Genomic DNA, 17,389 nt, shown 5'->3' with positions numbered 1-17,389 from the left:
CTCTGTCTCAAAAAAAAAAAAAAAAAAAAAAAAGATGTCATCAATTTTATAACGTTTCTTTCTCAGCTGTTTGGAGTTTCCTTTTTAAAGGCACTTAAGTGCATGCATCAGATGGTACAATAGAAACAAAAATAAAAGCTAAAAGCTGAAAAATAAATTCAGGGGCCTTTTGGTAGGTCACGACCCCCTTTTTCCCTGCTGCAACAACAGCAGTAATGTGGAATAGGTGTTTCAACCCATTGCACATGGAGGAGTTTGTGCTTCCCCACCCCTTACCCTACGTACCTCAGCTGATAGGCTCAGCAAGAGGTAAAAACAGCCATGGGACAGAAAAAAATCCAGTCCTTTTATGGGAGATGGCATAGGTGTGTTTGGAGAGAGGCAGTCCTTGGCTCAAATCCTGAGCATGGTTTTCTTAGGTCTGTGACCTTGAGCAACTCATTCAAGCTCTCTGATTTTCTCTGTTGAGTTTCCTAGCATCAAAATGGAGTAACACCTATTGTGGTTGCCATTGTTATTACTGACTGCCCTGCCTCATCCTTCTTTTAAATGACGTGATGCCTTTTGGGTAGAAGGGAGGCTATTGCAGTTTTCTTGTTGAAAGGGGAGTTGCAACTGCCCTGTGATTCCATGGAGACTTGTGTGTGTGTGGAAGGCTGGAAAACAAAGGTTGCAGTAAGTTTGTGACAGAAGCTTCCCTGAGACACCTGGAGACCCTTTGGCTTTGAGCAGAGCTGCTCCTGGACGAAGGAGAGCAAGCCTTGGGGACTAAACTGAAGTCGCCGAGAACCCGACTACTAAACAGTGCTGAGGGGACAGCCTCTGGGGACTGCATGCAGCCAGACCCCAGGATATCTCATGTGATCCTCCTTCAGGCCACCGGAAGTGCAGTGGGCGTGGCCAGGAACAGAGCGGGAGAGCTAGCAGCAGGTACCTCCAGGGAAGAAGCGGGTTATAAACCTGGTGTAAGGCACGCCATCCAGGACTCCCAGAAATACCGAACGGAATCGTGAGAAAGTGGAGGATGAGGGAGAGTTCAAGGGATCACAGTCTGGGGAGAAGAACCATGGAAAGCTGGACGTTAAAATTTAATAGTATTTCATTTTCTACTCCAGGTGGATGAAATCAAGGCTTGCTGCTGACAACATATAAATCATGCCATATGATGCCAATTCTAAAATGCCATTAATTGTAAGTTGTGCCATCGATTTAAATAAGACTTTTTTGAAAAAAAATTTTACTCCTAACGTTAATCATAAACAATGATCATAAAAGAAATCCTGAATTCAAACTCCAGTCAGCATCCGGCCGGCCATGGTGGCTCACGCCTGTAATCCCACCACTTTGGGAGGCTGAGGTTGGAGGATCGCTTGAGACCAGGAGTTTGAGACCAGCCTGGGCAACATAGTGAGATCCCATCCCTATTTTAAAAATTTTTTAATTTTACATATTTTATTGTATTGTATTTGATTCTTTTAAAAATTTCAATAGGTTTTTGGGGAATAGGTGGTGGTTGGTTACATTAATAAGTTCTTTAGTGGTGATTTCTGAGATTTTGGTGTACCCGTCATCCAAGCAGTGTGCACTGTACCCATTGTGTAGTCTTTTATCTCCGCCACCCCCATCCCACCCTTTCCTCCAAGTCCCCAAAGTCCATTGTATCTTTCTTATGCCTTTGTGTCCTCATTGCTTAGCTCCCACTTATAAGTGAGAACGTACAGTGTTTGGTTTTCCATTCCTGAGTTACTTACTTAGAATAATAGTCTCCAATTCCATCCAGGTTGCTGCGAATGCCATTATTTCGTTCCTTTTTATGGCTGAGTAGTATTCCATTTTCTTTATCCACTCGTTGATTGATGGGCATTTGGGTTGGTTCCATATTTTTTGCAATTGCAAATTGTGCTGCTATAAACATGCATGTGCAAGTATCTTTTTCATATAACGACTTCTTTTCCTCTGGGTAGATACCTACTAGTGGGATTGCTGGATCAAATGGCAGATCTACTTTTAGTTCAAAAAAATTTTTTTAGTTTAAAAAATAAAATTAAAATAATAATAATAATTTAAAAAGGGCCAGTTGGTGTGATGCATGCCAATAATACCACTATTCAGGAGGATCACTTGAGGCCAGGAGTTGGAAACCAACCCAGGAAACATAAGGAGACCCCATCTCTATTTAAAAAAATAAAACAATCCTGGATTCAGATAGCATAAACTATAAACTGTAACAAACAAGTATCAAAACAGAGAAAATGTGATATTTGTACCATTTAATAAACTTCCCTTTTATTCAGTAAATAAAAAATAAATGATACATTTAATGCTTTGATAATTGTGAAGATCCTTACAAACATTACTTTTACATTTTGAAATATACATATACAATTTTACGTGATGTTTTTGAACAGAGGTAAAGATGGAATATAAAATATTTTGATCAATATTCTTTCCCACTAATTATGATAACTTTATTTGTAATGTACACTATTTGAGAAGTAACTGTCAGTAGAAAACAAGTGAAAATTCATATCCAAAAGGTAGAAAGTACATATTTTATTTTTCTAAAAAAAAGATTCTGTTTCATTTTGTCACCATTAAAGGTTGCCAAAATGTCCATTTCCTCTATGAAAAATTAGATATGTTGTAAACCAAGTACATAAATAACATTTTATTGGACATAAAACACTATGTGGTTACATAAGCTTTAGAAACAAGGATTAGTCCACATTTGGTACAATATTAACCTTAAAACAGACACATTGAATGGTAAGAAGATAATTTTTATTATATATATAGAAACAGTTAATTGGGAAATACAGAAAAATCCTTCACAAAACAAAAGATATTTTATCTGTAAAAATCAGTAATGCTCATGGCTTATTCCAGGTGATATGAAGATAATCAAATAGCAGTTCCTTAAATTTTATAACTAAAGCATATATAGAAGTATTCACTTATATCTACAATTTACTTTTAAAAATGGTAAGAAAACTGTGCATAAGTAATAAAAATAAATGTATTTCCTACTATTAACTACAAATTTCAAAGGCTAATAGTTGTATTATTTTAGAATTATCAATATACAAGTATTTCAGTATTCAAGCATAGTTTATAAACATGTCATTTTAAACACGATTTCCTCAGAGAGGCCTTTTCTGAAAAACACACCCCTGTTATCTAAACTATATCTTCTTCCCCTTATTCTTTGTCATAGCCCTCTTTCACCGTCATGAAACATCACAATTTTAAATTGTGCTGTAGCAGGCCGGGTCTCACTAACAGCTGAACAGGCAGGCCTCCATGACAACTGTTTCAGCACTGACTGAGTGTTAAGTTAAATATTAAAAAGTTGATAGAGGCCGGGTGCGGTGGCTCACACCTGTAATCCCAGCACATTGGGAGGCCGAGGCAGGCGGATCACGAGCTCAGGAGATCGAGACCATCCTGGCTAACAGGGTGAAACCCCGTCTCTACTAAATAATAATAAAAAAAAAATTAGCCAGGCATGATGGCGGGCGCCTGTAGTCCCAGCTATTCGGGAGGCTGAGGCAGGAGAATGGCGTGAACCCCGGAGGCGGAGCTTGCAGTGAGCCGAGATCCCGCCACTGCACTCCAGCCTGGGGGACAGAGCGAGACTCCGCCTCAAAAAATAAATAAATAAATAAATAAATAAATAAATAAATAAATAAATAAGTTGATAGAAGCCCGGACGTAGCGGCTCATGCTTGTAATCCCACCACTTTGGGAGGCTGAAGCCGGTGGATCACTTCAGGTCAGGAGTTCGAGACCAGCCTGGCCAACATGGTAAAACCCCACCTCTATCAAAAATACAAAAATTAGCCGGGCATGGTGGCAGGTGCCTGTAATCCCAGCTACTCTGGAGGCCCAGGCGGGAGAATCACTTGACCCTGAAGGCAGAGGTTGCAGTGAGCAGAGATTGCAGTGAGCCAAGATCATGCCACTGCACTCCAGCCTGGGCGACAGAGCAAGACTTCCTCTCAAAAACAAACAAACAAACAAACAACAACAACAAAAAACGTGATAGAGCCAGTGTCCTTATACAAAGGCTGGAAGGTAACAAAAACCCACTGAGAGTTTTGCCTAGACTTTTCCTGGGCCTTGAAGCATGACAAGATAACAAAGGAATTCTTAACAAGATCCGTTTAGTGTTAAACAACTTTTACTGGGGTCTGAAGGAACTCCCCAAACTTCCATGATTTAGCAAGGAGACAAGATAAGGGTAATTACCTTTGGCACCTGGACCCATCTAGATTAAGTAAATTTACTGAGGCTCCAGAGGAAGGTCTTTAGGGCACAGACTTTAGCTATAGGTTAGAAGAAATTAATAACTTACGTCTTTCGATGAATGCACACTTACACGTAGACATGTAGCTTAGAAGGTATATAAGCTCTGCAAAACTGTAACTTTGAGTTGGTCTGCTGATATTTTCCTGGCCTTCTCTCTGTACCCGGTTACAGAAGTAAACTCTCTTCTTTCGCAGTTCATCTGCATCTCGTTATTGGGCCGTGAGAATAAGCAGCCTGGTCCTTGGTTCATTCCGGGAACAGTGCATTCATTTATGTGGCTCTTCATTTAACACTAGTCTCCTCCCACCCAACTAAGCTATAAGCTCCATGAGAAATATCCTGTCTTTTGCTTGTTATTTTGTCCCAGTACCTAGCACGGTAACTGATACCTAGTAGGCACTTAATAAATATTCATTAAATCTGTTCATATTTCCCCAGTCCCCTTACTTTACTCCTTTTTCTGCATCTTTCCTTTTATTGAACCCCTACACTTCCCAGCTCCTCCATTAACCCCTGCAGAGTATTCACTGACTGCTGAAACTAGAGCAGCACTGAGAAGCAAGAGATAGACTGACCTAACTAGAGGGAGAGCTGCCGTCCAGGATGATGCCACCATCACAGGAGGTGAGAAGGAACACAGCATCTTCTGCAAATGCTACAGTAAATAGGGACAGGGTGCAGGTAAGATCACTGACCCCAGGTCACTGACCCCAGTGTCCTCAGAGCCAACAGCTAACTTTGCAGGAGAGCCCTGAGCCAATTACTAGATATGTAAACTTTAAAAAAAATGCTTAAGTCATCAAAATTTACTTTTTTCAATGGCAAAATGAGGATATTATTGTTCACCTCATATGGTTGCAGTGAGAATTAAATAACAGGATGCTTATGAATTTGAACACAATGATGAACACATACTAATGTCTCAATTAATGCCATAATTATTTGATCCAGATCTGCAAACATTCAAAAACAGCTTTGCATAAATAAGCCCTGAATTAAATGAATCAGCCTCCTTGATCTTTTCCAGATGAATCATCTGCCCAACTTCTTCCCATACAATGAGATATCATATCTTAAATATGCAAATCAGTAGTTTTTGTGCACTAATCAAGAGAGATTGCTCTGCTCCAAATGTCCCCTCATACACTCAGCTGAAATATTAAGACACTCTGCTAGCTTTCTTACAAGATAAACATGTTGTTCATCTCACACTATGAGCTACTGGGCCAGAGCCCCACTGGAGGCTGCTTGAAATACCTCAAATATGATTTCAGAAATAAGATGGTAAATGGGCATGTGCCTTTTATTAATAGCACCTGTGGAGAACTTTCTTCTCTAGAGAATTTTTCCAAAGCATTTTCATATATGTTGTTGTTTAAGCCTCACAATAACTGTGAGACATAGACAGAATTATTATCCTTTCCAGTTTTTCTTACTAAAAAAAAAAAAAAATCTTGCTGGGCACAGTGGCTCATGCCTGTAATCCCAGCACTTTGGGAGGCTGAGGTGGGTGGATCACCCAAGGTCAGGAGTTCAAGACCAGCCTGGCCAACATGGTGAAACTCTGTCTACTAAAAATACAAAAATTAGCCAAGTGTGGTGGTGGGTGCCTGTAGTCCCAGCTACTCGGGAGGCTGAGGCAGGAGAATCGTTTGAACCCTGGAGGCGGAGGTTGCAGTGACCTGAGATTGCGCCACTGCACTGCAGCCTGGGTGACAGAGGAAGACGCCGTCTCAAAAAAAAAAATAAATTATTTTTTCCCAGAACTTCAGCTAAGAGTTTCACTTATTTGCTTAAAGTCTTATCACCAGCACACTAATATTTTGAAAGAAGAAATGAATGACTTAATGAATGAACTAGTAAGTAAGAAATCCAAACCCCTAATCCAGGCTGTTGGTCTTCCCTTCCCTTGCCTCTCCCTTTCTTCATCTCTCACTGTCTCTGTCTTTCTCCTTTTTTATTTCTGGTAATTTTTCACAATCTCTACTACAGCTTGTAGGTCCTTCTAAGCTCTGGACCTCTGGAATGCAGTTACTAATGCTATTACTAAAACTATAAGCCTCCAAAAAAAAAAAAAACATAATAGCCATTGTTGTTTATTACTTCAACAGTATTCTTTCTAAGTACAGTTAAAGGAAACTTAGCTTTCTTTAATCATGCAACAACATGTTACCTGAATTGAGCTGTTAACAGACTTTAAAAGTTGAAGTAAATATTTGCAGACTTATGTTGGCCTTTCAAACCAATCACTTTATAATCATCTGAATACAGAACAGCCCTGAAGCTGTATAAACCAGCCATAACTTGAAAACTAAAACTTGGAAACCCCAAAACATATTACTGTAGTTAAAATGTAATGACTCTGAACCTCCTTTCTATATCTAGAAAATACGAGAATGGATAAAAGAGAAGAAACCCTTATTGAGGAGTCTATCTTTAAGCAGAATTTATGTTATTTTCTTACGAGGGAAAAAAACAGGATTTATAAGCAACTTTGAGTATAATATACTAATATGAATTATTTCTTACATATTTGACATCATCAAATGTACCAGATATCTGAAAAACATGACTACTTGTACTTTTTCCTCTTGTTTTACATTCTCTATGTTTTCTACCATCCTGTGCCTGGAACTTTATATCAGTATGGTCTTCTAAAGATTATAGTGTAATACTATCAAAGGCATGCCACTCATTATTGTTTTTATCCCAAGTAAATTCTGAAAAAAATAAAAACCTTCACCACGTAACAGCATGGTAAGTCAATTTAAAATATCAGTCGAATTTCTTTAACATTATGACACTATTTTGGTGTGCTGAGTAAATCTCATAAATCTCTCATAAACCCTTCAGGCTTTAGGCATTGGTTAAATACTGTGTTTCTAAGGAACTATAGATTCATAACAGAAACTAGGGATTCTCAAAGAGAACTAAAGCATCTGTCTTTCAATTATAATTCATGCTGATTAACCCACTCCATATTTAAGAAGGATGCTGTATGCCCTACTCGAAGGGAAATGGGGAAAAAAAATTATCTACTATAACTCTCCGATTTTATCTTCAGCAGGAGCAAAGGAAAATTCTCTAAGAGCTGGCAGCTCTTTTGACCTGCAGAGTCACTGCACCTGTAGGTAAATTATTAGCAAAACTAACCAGAAGACAGTCTGACACATTCATAACAACAGGTGCTCTCTGTTATTTCAAAATGGCACCTAAAGTGATCCAATGTATTGTGTTTATTTTCTGTCTTCTCTTTCTAGAAGGAAAGCTTCATGACAGCAGAAATGCTGCCTTTCTCATTCACCCAATATCCCCAGCACCGAAAACAGGACCCATACAGAGTGGGTGCCTAGTATTTGTTAAATAAACAAACACAAATTTAATCTAACTGACAGATAATTGCCTTAGTTATATAACTGCGGCACTTTACATATTATCCAAACTTTCAAACTAAGTTCCTTGCAACCCAGATCAACACTGGTACTAACTTGACAGCAGGTTTATGAACATATATATAATCCAAGCTATTAAACATTTAAAAACAACTGTAAAATATTTCTTTCTTTCTTTTCTTTTCTTTTTTTTTTTTTTTTGAGACGGAGTCTCTCGCTCTGTCGCCCCGGCTGGAGTGCAGTGGCACGATCTTGGCTCGCTGCAACCTCCTCCTCCCGGGTTCAAGTAATTCTTCTGCCTCAGCCTCCTGAGAAGCTGGGATTACAGGCCTGTGCCACCATGCCCACATGCCCAGCTAGTTTTGTTTTGTTTTGCTTTGTTTTGTTTTTGTATTTTCAGTAGAGACGGGGTTTGACTATATTCTTAGTTATTTGTTTTGCATAATGAAAAAAAGAAAATAGTGCCAAATGTAACCTCAATAATAATTTATCTTCAAGGACAAATTCTCACAGTCAAAGTTTCAGCTATTGCCATCACCATTGCAATCAAATTATGACTCAGAAAAACTACCAGATTTCCCCATCACAAATGCCTACAACTACAGGATTGTGCCCCTGACCTTACTGAACACAGCATAAGCAGTGATTAGTTAGTTCCCTGGACACGGAAATGGTTCATGATCTCTCACAAAAGTTACATTGGGTTTTCCTAGACAGGACAAAATGGCTTTGTTGTGTGTTTGAGAGACATCTCTAGACAGAGAATTTTCATTTTTGATACCATGAATTTTGGTGAATTATATTATGAAATGATACTGTTTTATTTCCATGGATTTACATTAAGGATTGTATTTAGAGAAAATTTCCTTTAAAAAGAAATCATCACTTGAGAGTCTTCTAGCTATGCTAACTCTCAAGTTACTTTAGTCTCTCAAGCCTCTACTTCAAGTGATTGGTGATTCAACTCCTAACCAATCTGCCATTTGGTCTTACCCTGTATCTTCCTCCACCAGCACATGACATAGATGTTCTTCTGAAACCCAAAAATTATGAACTAGGAAATCAAAAGGTTTACAGAGAGAAATAGAAATGTATTGAAAAACCTAAAAACAGCATCAAATTTAAGAGTTTATTTTGTACAGTCTTGGTCCAGTAAATATGACTATTTTATGTTGAAAATCTCTTTTGAATTAATTATTCCATTGCTCTTGGGGCAAGGAGGGTCCAGAATTTGCAGTCAAAAGAAATGGGATTAAGTCCAGTTTCTATCATTAAATATATCTCTAAGAACTGAATCAGTTATTAGAAGGAGTCGGGGACAAGAGTGGAATAATAAACACTGGGGACTATAAAAGGTGGGAGAATGGGGAGAGGGGTGAAGGTTTAAAAATTACCTATTGAATACAGTGTTCACTGTTCAGGTGATGGGTATGCTAGAAGCCCATAGTGCAGCATATGCATGTAAGAAAGCAGCACTTTTACCCCCTAAATATACAAAAATAAATAAATAGGAAAAAAAAAGTAGTGGGGCATAGAGAGAAAATTATGAAAGAGCAAATTAAATTTGTAAAAAATGTACGATAAGTTTATATGTTTATCTACTATAAGTTTATGCAAAACAAATTAAAACTGTTAAAAAGATAAGACTCTTAATGTAAAGCACGAGGTACATTGTAGGTATATGAGAAGTGTTTGTTCCATCACCTCTTATGTCTTCCTTTCTTCTGTCAAAGCACTTCCTAAACCAAAAAGGTCTACTCAGATTTCTGGTGTTATTGTTTTTATGGTTTTGTATTGTTTTCAGCAATGTGAGGAAAGTGGAATGAACTTGGACTTTGAAGGCAAACTAACCTGGAATCAAATACTGGCTCTGCTGTTTGCAAGTGTGATCTTTGGGTGTGCTTCCTAATCTGTGAGCTTCAACTTCCTTCTCTGTAAACCAAGGTAATACCTTACAGTAGTCTTTCCCAAACTTTTTCATAATATTGTACACTTTGAAAATGAGAATATTTTACTGCAAAGGATGTTGCCACCTGCAGTGAGAGGTGACCAAATCAGGGAGCTCTGATCACCTGAATGAAGTCCTGTTTTGCTTTCACAAGGGCTGAGGGCAATTGGCATTTTGGCACTTGGTAACTATACAGGGCACATTAATGTTCTGGGCACACTTTTTGGGAAGCTCTGCTTTACTCAGTTTGTGGAGCAGAATAAATAAAAGCCTTTCTGATCATAATAGATATGGAATAATGTCTTGATTCCCCTTCCTTCTCCAGATCAAAGACAAACAGGGAAACCTACTTGTCTGGTGCCCATCCCCTTGGCAGAACACTCCTCTGAAGGATGACAGTTTGGCTGTGCCAGGGCAGAGCTGCCCACACCAAATAAGCCTTCATAGCAACTATCTGATGAGGAACTCACTGGCCTACCTTTCCTTGACAGCTGGGGCCTGCCAGCCTTGAAGCATGACTCCACAACGCCCCTACCCAAGGCCATGGAGGTTGCTGCTGATGAGCAAGCTGTTTTATATTTAATCCAGGTTTCTGCTTGGAGAGGAAGAAGGTAGAGGAGCCAGCGAAGGTTTGTCTGAATGATACTTGCAGAAAAAACACTGGTAGCAGTCACAAAACTTCGAAAATTAAAGTGCCAGCGAGGTGGCTTTTGGTGGCCAGATGAAAGCTGTTAACCCCAGCTTTTACAAATGCTGGGCTTTTGAGTAAGAGGAGAGTGTCTTTCTGGAAAAGTCTGAGACCTCTTACCATTGTAGCAGCAAAAGCATCCACGGCTAGTGTTTTCCAAGCTCACTGCTACTTGTTGCAGTCGAGCAGTGTTGTGTCTCCTGAAATTCCTACCTTTGTTGATGGATGTAAAAGAAGTGCCAATTTATTAAGCTCTTAGTATGTGCCAGATGCTCCATATATGTTACTTTTGATCTTCAGTACCACTCAGCAACTTACTGCTTCTCCTCACTCCCAATTACATAGATGATGAAATTGAAGCAGAGTAGTTTGCCTAGGATTACAGAGCTAGGAGGGACTAGAGTTGGGATTCTCCCTCAGTTCTAATACACAGTATGCCACATTTCCTGTTGAGTAGTAACAAAGCTTCTAAGAAATCTGAGTTTTCATTTGTTAAAACTGAATTTTTAAGAAACATAGACAGGAGCACTAAGTACTCTACAGTTTAATGTTAATAATGGTACAAGTATATAACCAGTTTCTCATGCACTGGCATAACATACTTCAGAGGGTACACCAGGGCTGGATGAATATCTGAACCCAAAAATATCTGAGACAGGTCTCAGTTAACTCAGAAAGTTTATTTTGCCAAGTTTGAGGACATGCACCCATGACACAGCCTCAGGTGGTCCTGACGACACGTGCCCAAGGTAGTTAGGGCAAAGCTTTTTTTTATACACTTTAGAGAGACAGGAGATATCAATCAATATATATAAGATGTACATTGGTTATGTCCAGAAAGACAGGACAACTTAAGCAGGGAGGGGGCTTCCAGGTCTTATGTAGGTGAGAGATAAATGGTTGCATTCCTTTGAGTTTCTGACTAGCCTTTCCAAAGGAGGCAATCAAATATGCATTTATCTTAGTGAGCAGAGGGGTGACTTTGAATAGAATGGGAGGCAGGTTTGCCCTAAACAGTTCCCAGCTTGACTCTTCCGTTTAGCTTAGTGATGTTGGGGCCCCAAGATTTATTTTCCTTTCACACTTCTTCCGTTTTCTTTTTAAAAATCTTTTGAAGAAAGCATTTTAGAAGAAAATGAGTCTCTGCTCTCATGGCTAGGATAGTTTATTCCTACAGGGGTAGGTCCCAAGTTATTAGGAAAGCTCATTTTTAGCAGGTTGAGAAGTCTCATGACCTGTGAAGAGAAAATAGTAGGAGGAAGGGAGAAAAACAACAAACAAGAGAACAATCCTAGAAAATCTATATAGACCACGTTACTTTGAAGTCCATACATCAGTAGGTAGGTATGAAAGTGGCTTATGTACCTAAATAGATTGCTTTAATTTTCTTCTGAAGTTTAAGTTGTCTAGATTCAGTTTGCAGGACTTTAGAAAGTACAGCTTAGTTTTCAATTATTTCGAATTAGGAAAAATGGGGTGAGGGGAAGGAAAAGAAGGAAAAAAATTGAAAACATTATTTTGGAGACTTGTAGCCAGGAAAAATTAGAATTCAGTCTAAACTGTAGAAAATAATAAAAATAGAAAAACATTAGGCAAGACTAAAATCTAACAACAGGTGCACTATAGTTTTTGAAACGTATTTTTTCTCTCTCTAGTTTCCCATTTTTACTAAAAACAAATCACAGAAGAACCAATTTGCTTTATTATACTTGGCCAGATTATTTGTATGAAGTGAAGCAAGAATAATTATTTTTCACATAGGCTTTTAAAATTAGCTTTGATGGACTTCTTCCATAGAAGGAATCTCACATAAGGCTTTTTTAAAGCCAAGCCCAGCCACGGATTTGTACCATCAAATACCCATGAGTTGGGTGAATTATTCTCCTTTTGAGTCCCAACATAACTTAGGTCTCTTGGGCCTGTCAGAAAGTGACATTCTTTACTTACCACAGGTCAGGAACACCGTTCAGGGACTGTGCAGACAAGGTATGAGGCCAGTTTCTCCAAGGGGTTTTTATTGGCTCTATAAATCAAGTTTAATACCTTAAAGGAAAGCACACCATTCCAGCCAAAGACTCAGTAAAACAACCAGTTTCTCCAATTGTGTCCTGTTACAAATAAAAACAGATTCTTATTTCACTTATGCAAATAACTATATTGCCATAAGTCACGAATACTTACAAATAGTTTCCAAATTTTGGAGAAATCAGGTAGAGAGAAACAAGCTCCAAATTTCATTCATAGGAGTATACTTGTTAAAAGCTGTCAATAGCGCAAAAGAAAAGTTTCCTTGACTTTGAAAAACAAAACAAAGGATCAGCAACGTTTTGTGCAAAAAGTCAAAAAGATTACTTCAGTCTTCTACTGGTTCAGTCCATGCAGTTAATTTCTGTTCTGCTTGATATTCGTGAACATTTCAGCTCTCCATAAGTCCTGAAAGTTTTTCCTCTTTTCTAATGTCACAATCTCCAAAGTTATCAGAAAACTGCATTCAAGAACACGTTAAGAGTTTTATAGCTGATTATAAAACTACCTTCAAAAGAGGAACAAAACAAGACAACAATTGTCCATGGATGACAAAAAGTTTTAGGGCAGCCATAGTCAAAGACACAGTTGACAAGAAAATTTGTTACCTCTGTGGCATACGATAATTTAACATAACAATTATAATTACTGATAACATACACTAAGTCATATCAGAATTTTAGGAGTTTCCTATTATTTTGGAACAGATACCAATAACACATTTATACAAATACAGCCCAAAGAAAATCAAATACCATTTCATATTTGACAGTGCTTCCTGTATAATTTTTATACCAAATAAGACAAATATGTCATTTTTGGACTTTAGGGAACATAATATCTTAAAGGATTAATTAGGTCAGAAAAAGACATAATTTATAATTTGATTTTGGAAAGTTTGTCAAATATCAAAGGTTGAAAACACTTAATATCACAAAATAAGATCACAGGTCATTGTAAAAATCATTTATTTAACCAAAGTGATAACTCAAGAATTAAAAAAAAAAAAAAAAAGGCAAAAACCTTCATTATTTTAGAGAGGAGACTTAATTTCCCAAACAAGCCCTAATAAAAACAGCATGAAGCCAATTAAATTTGCTTTCCAAAATTTCATACGCAATCTATAAAATTTTAATCCTGACTATGAGATATAACTTCCATAAGCCTTTTATAACTTTTATAACCTTTATTAAGGAGTCAGTCAATGCTTCCAGAAAACCTTGTTAATACTACACAGGGAACCATATGATGGTCTTGCATCAGTATGCCTTTGACATTAATGGTTAATTTATAGAGAAATTGAACATATTTTCTCTATCAAAATCAGTCCTCACAATCTTAAACACACACCTCTTCCACAAAATAGTCCCTGGGCCTTGAGGAGTTGATTAGCTTTAATTTCTGGCCTTGTGTTTTAGGAATCCAGTTTATTTTGATTGACTTCTTCTACCAGACCTGAAGATGAGGATTTAATTGCTGTCAGTGTTTAAGATTTAGCAAGACGCTAACACGGTGAAACCCCGTCTCTACTAAAAATACAAAAAATTAGCCGGGTGTGGTAGTGGGCGCCTGTAGTCCCAGCTACTCGGGAGGCTGAGGCAGGAGAATGGCGTGAACCCGGAAGGTGGAGCTTGCAGTGAGCCAAGATCACGCCACTGCACTCCAGCCTGGGCGACAAAGCAAGACTCCGTCTCAAAAAAAAAAAAAAAAAAAGATTTAGCAAGACTTGGTGTCCTTTTTAGACCCAGGAGTCAAAGCCCTATAACTCAATGTCACAAGTACTTTAAAAGCACATACAGAAAGATACACGGATGTAATACCTTTAATTTTTAAAAAATTTTCTTTTAATCTCAGTTTTTTTCTAAACAAACCAAAATTTAATAATAACGGCATAGGAATTATTTCAATAAAATGTAAAATCTGTTAGTCAGTTACCAAAAAGCAAAACAAAAGACCTTCTGCAGTGCACAAAATATTATGTTGGAAGAAAACATTTCCTCTAGACCTGTATTGTTAGCATCAGGCCACAACAAACAGAACTCAAGGGAAAAAAAACTTACATGAGCTGAAAATGAGATGAAAGTGAGCATTACTATTTTACACCTTTTAAAAGGGGAGAGAAAACCAAAAATGGTGAGATGCAATAAAAGTTGAACTTTGGGTTAAAAAAATTAAAATGTCTTACAATTTATTAAGAGTAAATCCAGCCAGGCATGGTGGCTCATGCCTGTAATCCCAGCACTTTGGGAGGCTGAGGCAGGCAGATCACAAGGTCAGGAGTTCGAGACCAGCCTGGCCAATGTGGTGAAACCCCGTCTCTACTAAAATTACAAAAATTAGCCAGGTGTGGTGGCAGATGCCTGTAATCCCAGCTACTCGAGAGGCTGAGGCAGGAGAATTGCTTAAACCTGGGAGGCGGAGGTTGTAGTGAGCCGATAACGCACCACTGCACTCCAGCCTGAGTGACAGAGCAAGAATCTGTCTCAGAAAAATAAAGAAAAAGAGCAAATCAATCCCCTAAGAAACTTTTATTGTTCTAATCAATTCTTTAGTGTATAAGTGTGTTTTTTTTACATCAAACCCAATTTCTAGAAAGACCATTATAATTTCCCTTTAATCATATACAACTTGATCACATAAAAGTTTTGTTTTGTTTTGAGACAGACTCTCACTCTGTCACCCAGGCTGGCATGCAGTGGCACAATCTTGGCTCACTGCAACCTCCACCTCACGGGTTCAAGCAATTCTCCCTGCCTCAACCTTCTGCGTATCTGGGATTACAGGCACCTGACACCACACCTGGCTAATTTTTTTGTATTTTTTAGTAGAGATGAGGTTTAACCATGTTGGCCAGGCTGGTCTTGAACTCCTGACCTCAGGTGATCCACCTGCCTTGGCCTCCCAAAGTGCTGGGATTACAGGTGTGAGCCACCGTGCCCGGCTGAAAGTTTTTTTTTTTTAAATAAATCCTCTTATTGTGACTTACACAGATCATTCATGACATGCTTGGACTTTCTGGTTTGCCCTGAACATCCCTCTTTCTTAAACAACCAGTCATCTTATTCCAGAATAAATTTACCATACAAGATTCTTTCTCATATAAAATTATTTCCCTTTGATCTTTCTTAGCAAAAAATACCTTTTATTTCTGCAACTTTCTTTACATCTGCCTCATTTCCTGGTTTCTTTTATCTTGTTTTATATATAACCTTAAAATAAGCTTTGAATTAGACAAAAATTGTTCACCTTTTAAAAAGGACACATTTTGTTTTTTAGAAAAAATATTTTCCTATAATATATTTTCATTGTAAAATACCCAAATAATGAAATATCCATTATTTAATTTAATGCAACTTTAGATTCTAAATTATGACAAGTTTATAAGTATTTATCCCATTACATTTACCTAATTATTTTAATTGTTTACCTAGATTATTTATGAAAACTGTGATAGTCATCATTTAAAGTTATGAAACTCACCATTGCAAAATTACAATTGACACAGTGAAAAAGATATGACCTAACTGACTCCCTCTTGCCGCTAACCTCCAAACTATCCTTGTTCATTCCTGGGCATAGGCCGAACTGACTGTGGGAGGAACTTAGTTTGGTTTAGCTTTGAAACAAAGATGGTAACAGTCATTTCCCAAAAGAAACCTTATTGCCTGTGGACTAGACTCCCTAAGGCCACAAGATTAGAAGTTACAGTAATTTTACTAAATAATTCAAGATGTAGCTATTTTCATTAAACCAATATCAATGTCTTATTTATTAAAAATTAACACAAACAAAAATCATTCTGTTTTAGGCCGGGTTTATAGTTTTGTAACCCTATGCCAAATTTTGACACCTTACAGTATTTGGCGAGGATAAATATGAAATGACTTGATCCATAAATGCAAACAAAAATGTATGCTGGCAATTCTTAAGACATTTCTAATATTACTTTGCCAGTAATTTTAAAGCTAGCTTATTTATTAAAGATTTTACTTAAATCACATAAACTTGAAAAAGCATTTGGCTAGTCTTTTCTTTTTTCTGATAAAGCATTGGATTTAAGCACCTTTATTTTTCTGCAAGCCAATTAATTACAGCTCTTTTATATATTTTTAGTAGTGAAACATGTACATAACACATAGATACATAGATGTATTAGGCATACTGATAGAAGTACATCTTATAGATTCCTAAGACCTCCTTTTGTTTTCCCCTGTCTTAGACTTGCAAACTCTTGATAACCTGTTTCATTAACCTGGCAGTTGTCAGCTAAATAGCCCTAAACCTGCATATTGAAGGAAACAACTCCTAGATGAAAAATCAGATAGCAAAATTTACATCTCAAGGTACAGACAGAAAAAGTCTAGTGGTGCTAGAGGGAGACTAAAGATGGATGCCAAATCAAACATAAAAGTATAGAACTCTATCATAGGATTGTATGAGGATACCAATTTTATTCAGATAGGGATTATTTCTTTTTTGCCTAGATCTCTGAAATCTGGGCAGAGTCCACACTGAATCCTGGGTCTCCAAAAAGGGAGAATTATTATGAGGCTAGACAATGTAACGCTTTTGCAGTGCACTTAAAACAATTTTTTTTAAGCAAAGACATTTCAAAGTGTCTAAATTACACTCTTCCTTAAAAACTGAAGAGTAGCCTCTGTTGCAATACTTATTTTAGTCAATAAATCAGGTAACACAATACAAACGCAAGCAGTTTAAGAGCTGATACAAGTTGTCTGTTTACACTCTTGGAGTTCCATAAGCAAAAATGGGTTTCTCCCCAATAGGGAGTCTGGTGCCTTCTCCATTTTCTTTAAGGAACCCAAGGCTACTATAAACTATTTTAGGCCCCTCATGCGGCAGAGGGTGCAAGAGAAAGGAGAGACAGCGGAAGTAAATGAAGAAAACAGAATTCAGCCAACTGAGAAGAAAAAATCTTTTGCTCAAAAAAAGAGAGGAAGTCCTAGGAGAAAAACAAACAAACCATGATGTCCTTTTAAATACAAACACCCACACACACACACACAC

The 17,389-nt window shown here is 37.7% G+C and overlaps 1 long non-coding RNA gene across 1 annotated transcript; it reads left to right on the top strand.

Annotated features, from left to right (window-relative positions):
- The first annotated feature begins 1,115 nt into the window (after positions 1 to 1,115).
- Positions 1,116 to 13,100, top strand: LOC101129793 (uncharacterized). The gene is made up of 4 exons (XR_010134102.1): positions 1,116 to 1,191; positions 4,807 to 4,989; positions 9,505 to 9,644; positions 9,974 to 13,100. It is a non-coding gene; the product is annotated as an uncharacterized lncRNA (long non-coding RNA).
- Positions 13,101 to 17,389: the final 4,289 nt, after the last annotated feature.

Source organism: Gorilla gorilla, chromosome 5 (genome assembly GCF_029281585.2).
Source record: "Gorilla gorilla gorilla isolate KB3781 chromosome 5, NHGRI_mGorGor1-v2.1_pri, whole genome shotgun sequence".
In the NCBI taxonomy this organism is placed as follows: Eukaryota; Metazoa; Chordata; class Mammalia; order Primates; family Hominidae; genus Gorilla; species Gorilla gorilla.
The sequence above is the reverse complement of the archived record's forward strand: the minus strand, read 5'-3'. Positions and strand labels throughout refer to the sequence as shown.